The sequence below is a fragment of the Triticum urartu genome, chromosome 3 (assembly GCF_003073215.2).
Source record: "Triticum urartu cultivar G1812 chromosome 3, Tu2.1, whole genome shotgun sequence".
Classification (NCBI taxonomy): domain Eukaryota; kingdom Viridiplantae; phylum Streptophyta; class Magnoliopsida; order Poales; family Poaceae; genus Triticum; species Triticum urartu.
The window spans coordinates 723458222-723468007 of record NC_053024.1 but is presented as its reverse complement, the minus strand read 5'-3'; the positions used below and the strand labels follow the sequence as shown (position 1 = coordinate 723468007).

At 47.3% G+C, this 9786-nt stretch overlaps 1 long non-coding RNA gene across 1 annotated transcript; it reads right to left on the bottom strand.

Moving 5' to 3' along the window:
- Positions 1-7214: 7214 nt before the first annotated feature.
- Positions 7215-8641, bottom strand: LOC125549437. The gene is made up of 2 exons (XR_007301339.1): positions 8449-8641; positions 7215-7534 (listed from the first exon to the last, which is right to left on the bottom strand). It is a non-coding gene; the product is annotated as an uncharacterized LOC125549437 (long non-coding RNA).
- Positions 8642-9786: the final 1145 nt, after the last annotated feature.

Sequence of the window (9786 nt, the reverse complement as noted above, 5' to 3'; positions counted from 1 at the left end):
CATGGAAGCTGCTTATTGGGATATCTTGGGCGCCAAAGAAGTGTCAGCTTTTCCTCTGGTTGGCAGCGCAGAATAGATGTTGGGTTGTCCATAGATTCGCATGAAGCCCCACCTGAGCCAGTGCCCTCTTTGTGATCAAGAGCCAAAGGCGATCCAACACATTTTAACAAACTATGTCTTCTCTCAACAAGTACCAGCATCCTCTTTTGTTGCTCTAGTCTACCAGACTTCTCACCACACGCCAAGGATAATGTTGCAACGACCGCAACCCTAGGGGGGTCGATTGATCGCTACAGGGGGAAATCGGGAGAGAGGAAGAAGCGGTAGTAGGTGAGGGGGGAACGAAAAGAGGATGAGCACGTTCAGAGATCACTCGATTCATGCCCAACACTGGTGCAGAGGGGATTAAGTACCACACACACACACAACACGCTGCTGGGCCACACGCGGTCCAGACAGCCCATGGGCTCAGCCCAACACACCACTAATCTCTCCCTAATCAGTCCACGGATGCACTAGCGTTAGGTGTGACATGCTCCCCACCTTGAGCGGAAGCGTCATCGTCCCAGCAAGGAGTCGTCGAGTAGTAGTGACATAGCACAGTGTAGTCTCCCCATGTTGCTGAGTCCGGTGAAAGTGACGACCATTGCACGCGACCTGGACGATCGACGTGCTGCCCTTCTTGACCATGCGATGATCGAGCACGGCCAGTGGTTGCAGGGGTGCAGCGGAAAGATCTGATGCTCGCGGAAGCTCGCTGAAGACCGGAGACTAGTCCAGTGTGAATGGCTTGAGTTGGGAGACGTCAAACACTGGGTGGATGCGACTTCCCGGAGGTGACTCTAGCTTGTACACCATGGTGTCCACTCGTTGCTCGTTGGTGAAGGGGTCGAAGAACTTGAATGCCAACTTGGGGCACAGGCGGTTAGCCACCATGGATTGAACCTAGGGCTGGAGCTTGAGTAGCACTTGATCGCCAACGGTGAAGGAGCTTTCCGTCCTGTTCTTGTCAGCCTTTTTTTGCATCTGTTCTTTTTTTGCATCTGTTCTGCGCACGCGCCATCTGCACTTGCAATCGGTTGTTGTGAGTTGCCCAGTCCAGCTCCTCGCCAGCTTCCTCTCCTTTTTTTGCATCTGTTATGCGCACGCGCGAGCTGCACTTGCAATCGGTTGTTGTGAGTTGCCCAGTCCAGCTCCTCGCCAGCTTACTCTGGCAGGTTTGTCCCGAGTGTTGGCAGACCGCCCAGATTCGGTTCTTTCCCATACAGAGCTTGAAACGGAGAAGTATTGAGCTACGAGTGATATGAAGTATTGTATCAGAATTCTGCTGTCGGGAGCCACTTGCGCCAGTGCTTGGGGTTGTCATGGAGGGCACAACAGAGGTACACCTCTAAGCATTAGTTGACACGTTCACTCCGGTCGTCCGTCTGATGGTGATAGGTTGTTGAGTAACTCAACTTGGTGTCGGCCGCGTCCAGCAAAGCACGCCACATGTTGCTTGTGAATATCTTGTCACGGCCGAAGATGATGAACAAAGGAACTCCGTGCAGCTTGATTATGATGTCCCAGAAGGCTTGAACCACCGTGGCGGCGGTGCACGGATGGTGAAGGGGCACGAAATGTGCGTACTTGGTGAAGCGATCCACGACGACCATGATCACCTTGTAGCCCTCGGACACCGCCATGCCTTCGATGAAATCCATGGTGAGGTCCTGACATGGCTCTGTGGGTATTGGGAGTGGCTACAGCAGTTCGAGAGGCTTGATGTGGTCGTGCTGGCATGCTGGCAGACTGAGCATTGGCCAAGTGAAGTGTTTCTTGACGCGTTGGTACATAGCCATCACGCCTGAATGACCACCCACAGCGCTGGCATGGAACGCACTAATCATCTTCGTCTGCGGTGTTGTGTTCACGCCAATCCACAACTTGTCATGAAGGTGGATGACGCCCTGTCACAACTCATATCCTTGGTCGTCGAGGCTTGAGATGGCGAGGCGTTGGGGCAGGTCTTGGGCGTCCTTGTCGGTCTCATAAGAATTGGCCACTTCTTGGAGCCACTCAGGTTGACAAATCAACAGGGCGTTGATGGAGAGGAGGTGCCCAACGCGAGAGAGCGCGTCAGCTGCGCCGTTGTCCTAGCCTCGCTTGTACTTGAAGGAGAATTGAAGCCCCACTAGCTTCGACATGGCCTTGAGCTGGAGCTCTGTTGATCACTAAAACTACATAAGCTCTTGTGATCTATGACGATAATGAAAGGCGCTCGTTGTAAGTACGCCCTCCATTTGTCGACCGCCATGGTCACCGCGAGGAATTCCTTCTCATAAATGGAGAGGTGTTGGTTGCGCCCACCCAGCACCTTGCTGAGGTAGGCAACGGGGTGCCGTCTTGGACCAAGACTGCACCGACGCCGGTATCGCACGCGTCCGTCTCGATGGAGAAGGGCCGTGCAAAGTCCGCAGGGCCAAAACTGGCATGTTCATCATTGCGTTCTTGAGGAGCTCCAATGTCACCTGGGCTTGTTCCGTCCACATGAATCCTTTCTTGGTCAGTAATTGCGTGAAGGGCTTGGCCAAAATGCCATACCGTGGCACGAATTTGCGGTAGTAGCCCGTCAGGCCAAGAAAATATTGAAGTTCCATGGCGTTGGTCAGTGTAGGCCACGAGCGCATCACGCTGGTCTCGTCGTCCCACAAAATCACGTGCCCGAAATACTCAATTCTTGATTGCGCTAAGGAACACTTGGATTCCTTGGCGTACAACTGATGTTTGCAAAGAATGGTAAACACCGTGCGCAAATGCTCCGAATGTTCCTGCAACGTTTGACTAAAGACCAAGATGTCATCTAAAAATGTGATGACAAACTTACGATTTAGCCCGACGAATACCAAGTCCATGAGGCATTGAAAGGTTGGTGGTCCGTTCGTGACTCCAAAGGGCATCACCCGAAATTGGAAATGGTCGTGGTGAGTCTTGAAGGCAGTTTTCTCGTCATCCTCTTCACGCATCCGGATTTGATGGTAACCCGCGCGCAAGTCAATCTTGGAGAAGAAGGCCGCGCCGGCGAGCCCATCCAGGAGTTCATCGATTACAGGAAGAGGAAAATTGTTCTTGATCGTACCCATAGTGTGACGCCGATAATCGACGCGAAGTCTCTACTTGCTGTCCTTTTTCTTCACCATCCAGGAGTTCATCGATAACGGGAAGAGGACATTTCTTCTTGATCATCACCATATTGACACACCGATAATTGACACAAAGTCTCCACGTGCCATCCTTTTTCTTCACCAAGAGAACTAGGGTAGCCAAGGGGCTCATGCTGTGTGTGATCACTCCTGTGCGCAACATCTCGCTCGCTTGGCGCTCGATTCCATCCTTCTGCAAAGGGGAGTAGCGCTATGGTCTGGAGTTAATTGGTGTTGTACCTGGTTCAAGATTGATGGCGTGATCGTATTGTCGATGAGGTGGGAGCTCCGTTGGCTCTGCAAATACATCATTGAAGTCTGTCAAAATTTGTTGTATAATTGGGGGAACACGTGCCTTGTGATCTTCAGGTGAGGGAAGGTGAATCTCCAGTATAGCCGCTCCCCAGATTTCATTCTCTTCCTGCATTGGCCACAGAGACGTCGTGTCGAGGGCGGTGATCGCCGGTTAATCCTCTGTTCTGACCATGGTCAGCAACACTGTGGTTCCTTGCAAACTGAACTGCATGGTCTTCTTGCTCCAATCACACTGCATTGGGTTGTGATGTGCAAGCCAGTCCACGCCGAGGACTGCATCATAAACTCCCAAGTCCAACACGCGCATGTCGGTGAAGAACTCATGTCCATGGGTGTGCCACGGGAGTTGTGGTACCATCTTGGTGCATGTGAGCCGCTGCCCATTGGCGACCTGCACCATGATTGGGAAATGTTGGTGGTCTCTGCACTAATTCTCTGACCAAATGTGATGTTGGCAAAAGTTGTGTGTACTGCCTGAATCCACCAACAGGAACATCGTCTGATTGCCTACTATCGCCCTCAACCTGATCGTATCAGCAGCTTCCGTCCCTTCGATAACATGTGCAGAAAGAAGACAACAGGCTGGCTCTACAACTGTTGGTTCATCAAGGAGTTCTAGAGCTCGCACGGCCTCATCTGATAGCAATTCACCGTGCTCTCCCACTTCAATCGTCAGAAATTGGGCTATACGCCGACACTGATGCTTATGAGAGTACTTGTCACTGCACCGAAAACAGAGTCCATGCTACCTTCTATAATCCCTGAGCTATCGTTCCCGGCCAAAATTGTCAGGTGCTAGACGCGGTGCGAGCGCCGTCCGAGGAGCGGTTGTTGCAGAAAGCACAGGTGGTGGTGGTGGTCGACTTGTGGCTGGTAGCACGGGCAAGGTGGGTGGAGGCCGCCCCGTGGCTGGTGGGCGAAAGTGAGTGCATTGTTGCTCAAGTTCTTCCTCCTGAATACGAGCAAACACAGTTGCCCGAGTTATTAGGGGAAACCAGCGGTGGCGAAAAAAAAATGGGGAATTTTCTGGCTCTGAGATACCAAATTGTAACAACCGCAACCCTAGGGGGGTCAATCGACCAATACAAGGGGAAATTGGGAGAGAGGAAGAAGCAGTAGTAGGCAAGGGAGAGACGAAAGGGGATGAGCAGGTGCAGGTTCAGAGATCACTCGATTCATGCCCAACACTCTGGTGCAGACGGTACTAGGTACCACATGCACACAACACGCTGCTGGCCACACGTGGTCCAGACAGCCCATGGGCTCGGCCCAACACACCACTAGTCTCTCCCTAATCAGTCCACTGATGCAGTAGCGTCAGGTGTGACAAATGTGTTCTGTGGTTGGTGGCTGAGAATCAATTCTTTGACTCCGGGAAGCAAACAGGGGCTTACCTCGCTGACCACTTTGGGGGCCTGGATGTTGTGGAAGTATCAGAATGACTTTAATGGCGCTGCACCAAGTGTCCAACTGGTGCTTAGACAAATTTGGGAGGAAGGACACCACTGGTGCATGGCCGGAGTAAAGGGCCTGGCGCAGCTATTAGCTGCTGCCACCTAATGGTCGTTTTTGAGGTAGCTTAGGTCGTTTTTGTAACAGGCGTTTTTTCCCTGGTCTAGTAGTGGGGTGATTTGGTGTGTGTCAGGTCTTCCTTGTAAATATATTTCTGCTGTTTGGTTTCTTAAAATCCCTCCCAGGATTCAGTTCTTCCTATGGCTGTCTTCACAAAACAAAATTTTGACTAGGGATAACTTGAGGAGAAGGGGGATTCCAAAGCCACTAGAATGCAGTCATTGTAAGAAAATTGAACCTGTGAGACATCTTTTCTTTGACTGTGCCTATTAGTTATAAGAATCAGTGATTTTGAGTCTTTGGCATCAAAATGGTTGTGCAAAAAGAAGCATGAGTTTTTTAACGTAATCTCTGTTGCACTCCTGTGGGGTTTATGGCTATTTAGAAATGATATTGCTTTTAATCGTAGCACCTGGTTGAATCCAAGGTTTTGGTTACCAGTCGAAATTTCAAGATTTCCCATGGTTACCATGTATTTCCGTGCCCCTCGGTAAATCGTCATACCGAGCAAAAAATACCATTTTTTTGAAATTTTTGAATTTAAACACTCGATTTACAGTAAGGTATGTAGGGTCTAATTAATGCAATGAAAGTTGGTTATGGCATGTTGGTAGCAACCTAGTTCCTGTTTTGAGAGGTCTCTGGTTTGAATATTCGTTCATTTTCTTATTTGAATTCAAAATTCAACTATAAAATTCGCTCGAAATATTCTCGGTATTTGTCGGTATTTCTCGGTAACCGTGGTAACCACATTTATCAGTCCCCCTCAGTAAAATTACCTCATTCGGTAACCAAAACCTTGGTTGAATCTGAAGCAGGTCTGGCATCTGGTTCTGAGGAACATCCAAGGCTGGAAAGTTCTGTTCAAATACCAGGAATGTCCAATGCTGGAGGCATATGCATCACACCTGATGGATCTGCTCAGGTCTCCATTGCTGCTGGATATAGGTTGACTAACTACAAGAGCATGCTTGATGGACTTTCCTTGAGGGCTTCTTTGCTGGGAGCTGATCACGGTGGGTATGCAACAAAGGAATTCCTGCGAGTGGATCCGTCAGATGAAGATGCAATCCACATGATCCGGGGTTGATGCAGTTCCGTTTGCAAGATCATGTTCTATTTTCCGCCCTCTCTGTTCCTCCCCCTCCCACTCCTTTTGTTGTTCAGATATGTAATAAATCTGTATCGCAAACTCCCCAGGTCTTTTCCTTTCACTGTTATTTTGTACGGGCTGAATGGTGTGAGAGATGGTTTATTTTCATATATATGAAACGGAACCGGGGATGTTTGATCCCTGGCGATCTAATGCAATGCTACGGAAGTCTCATTTGTCATGCACGTTGTTTCTCTAACTGTAGTTTTTCTTTCTTGTACCCATGGATCAATGTTGCGACATCATTCCACAGCTCAGGTAGCGGTTTGAGGTCAGGTAGAGGGGGCCGGGGGCCGGGGGGGGGGGGGGGGGGGGGGGGGGGGGGGGGGGGGGGGGGGGGGGGGGGGGGATTAGGACACTGACGATTCCAGGTTTTCGGTGGTGACAGGGTCGGCCATGGTGGTGGGCGGCCGAGGAAGGTTCTCTCTGATACCAAAACGTTGCGTGTGTGGAGTTGGAAGGTGGGAATGGTCGGACGGGATAGCGAGGTTCACCCTCAAGCGCACGTAGGGACTCGTCCCCAGCCGCGACACTGTAGGCTCTGAACTCCCAGTTTGGGACAATTCTCTCTGTTTCTTGATTGATAACCCTAATACAACCTATCCTCCCTTATTATAGATCAGAGTGATCACATAAGTTGGAGAGCAAACCAAATCTTGGAAAGAGTAAAGACAACTTCCTAATAGAGGTATATTTCCTAGGGATAAATTAGGACTTCTTGGCCACCAAGGATTGTCCATGTGCCTGCCTAGGGCACAGCTGTTGGTGTGGTTACGGACTGTGTGCAGATTTGGGCCTGCAGCTATAGTGCTGCCCCTGATACCTGTCCGTAACAGGATGACTCCTCATATTACCGATTATGCAGCATATTTTCAGAAAGCAATAAGGCAGCTCTACCACAATGGTTTATCCAACTAATAATCTAATTATAAATCGTGAAGATTTTATGATAAAAAAGCAGGCAATGGTACTGAATAAAGTGAATCATTCACTGAAGAAAAATGCATAATGCTCTCTTTGATTCATTGAAGGATGCTAAGTAGTTTCCAGTCCACATGAACTCTAGTTCCTAAAAGCATTTACTAGGTTACGTTGCAAACAATGAGTTCATGTTATCATAATTACTAGGTCATTACACAAAATAAAAATGTTACCCTCATGCAGGAGATCAGGCTGTTCTTCAAATAGTCTTGGCAAGTTCCTTCTCATAGCATCTTCTAGCTTCACTCATTTTCACCAGGAACACCAATCATACTTTTTGTTCACCAAAGTGCATGTAATTCAGAGAACAAAGGAAATGATCTTCCACATGCTACAGCAACATAAAGAACAAGGATATATGAGAACGTGGACCCTAAACAACGTGTCAGTCATGTACATTTAAAATAATTATGGTCTCAAGATAACCCAACAAAAGAGCTGCATGACACAGAAGATTTGTCAAGTACTCAGCTACTAGTATCTTTCAACCACCTGTAGAAAACATGCAACTATTTCTTGCTTGGGGAGGGGATTAAGTTAAGAACCAGTTAAGATGGAAGAGGATTTGAGTTTTAGGCGATAACCAAATCTGGTACTCATTCAGTTAGCCGCTTTTATCAAATTCTCCATGGGGTGACATACACAGATGAAGAAAGGAAGATAGGAAGGATACAGGAAAAATCTACTAATCTCTGCATCTCAATTAAGGCATCGGAGGACAGAGGGAAACAACCCTGAGCCACCTGGACCATATTTAATTAGCGCAACACGCTGGGTTGCAAGTTGGTGGCGTGCCGGGGACCAGGTGACCCTACTTTTAGTATGTGTGGGTCATCACGGGCAGCCTTTTTTAGCTGTGGCTCGGCCGATCCATCCAGCACCCAGCCGCTTGCTAGATGGGTCTTAAATCCAAAATTAAATGGCCCCATAGAGAATGATGATGTAAATTCAAGAGATAAGTTCTATTGAGTTCCAAGTCCAAACAAGACTGTTACTCTGCACAGTAATGACTATTGTTTTATGTGAGTAACACGACTGTAAGGGGAATTGCAATGTCACGTTAAATTCTGGGTTCAGTTAGTTCGACAACTTCTTTGAGAAATCATTCCATACCAGTGAAAATTCATACAAAACCTACAATCCAAACCTCAGCGGAAATCATTTCACCACACAATGGTGCAGTCCTGGCACCGGCAATGGTCTCAAGAAAGGAACAATGGGATACAGTACATTATTCAAACTGACCTTTCTCCGGAGGTGGAGCACCGATAACATTGCTATCAGAGGTCATCAAGTTCCCGGCATCATCTTTATTGGTTGTACCCTTCACCGATTCTTCATTTGGTTCCCGTCTTAGGAACATCACCCGGAGGGTAGCAAGGCACATCCATGTTTATGAGCGTGTTAGGACCATCCAGAGCACCTTCTCCATAATACGGAACCCTAGGTGAAAACAAAGGCATAAACTTTTCAGTCTATAATTTTAGGGCTAAAAATAACACTAGATGACCCGTTGCGCCCATGGCGCAAGAAGTCAGTTAGAACTGAGAATGATGTGGGTATTTGTAACCATTATATACGTGAGTACTTGCAGTCTTGCACATAGATTATTTCATTATTGGCCCGAAAGGAAACAAATGCTTAGATAAGTACACACGAGATCGATGAACATACCATGACAGGGACATGTGATTCTCAAAATGCCAATAGATAAGTACACAAACAATGAACATAGGAAAACAGTTAGTGCCTAATCCTAACCTTCTTGCCGACAACCAGCACAACATCAGCCACTCCAATAATTTACAATGGGCAACTGATATTGTTCGTATAGATATACTACAATAATTGCATGTCAGCCAACTGGAAATTTTGAAGAATGTCAAGCCAAATAGCATCCGGGATGACATAAAGGCTTTTGAAGAATGTCGAAATCATGCCAGCAAAATGTAATATCTACACAAACAACATCCACCTACATCAACACTTACAGAGACAATCAAATAGAATAGAACTGTGTAGAACTTAGAAGCATGCTATCAACCTATACACATGATACAGTAAAAACCATATCTCAGTTGCCTTATATTGTCTCAAACTGACTGTTCATTTTTATTAGCAACAACATAATCATGCAAGATGTTACTAATAACTGCCGATGACCACAGACTAAGTCGACATTCCCAATAGCTACATACGCCATCCGTATCAAGAAGAACTATTAGTAAGTAACGGTTGAATTGTCAAATAAGCACGTCGGATCAGCCTAGCAGAGAATTAGAGCATATGATGGCATTAACATTCTGCAAGGATTTTCCTCAAAAGAAGAAAATCTGGCAAGGATTTAAATAAACCAAAATAGAGGATGCAGGCTTTGTTCCTTGGGGGAGGATCGGAGTGCATATAACGAAGGCCATTAGTTGATCACCCAATTATAAAGGTAAGAAACATGCGTGACCTTATACGACAACATTCGACTCAATAATCTCAATTTCATAGCAAACACTTTCTAGCGAACACGAAAATTACAAAATGTAAACCAGTCATACTACCACTAAAACCATGATAAACTTTGAAGGGAGG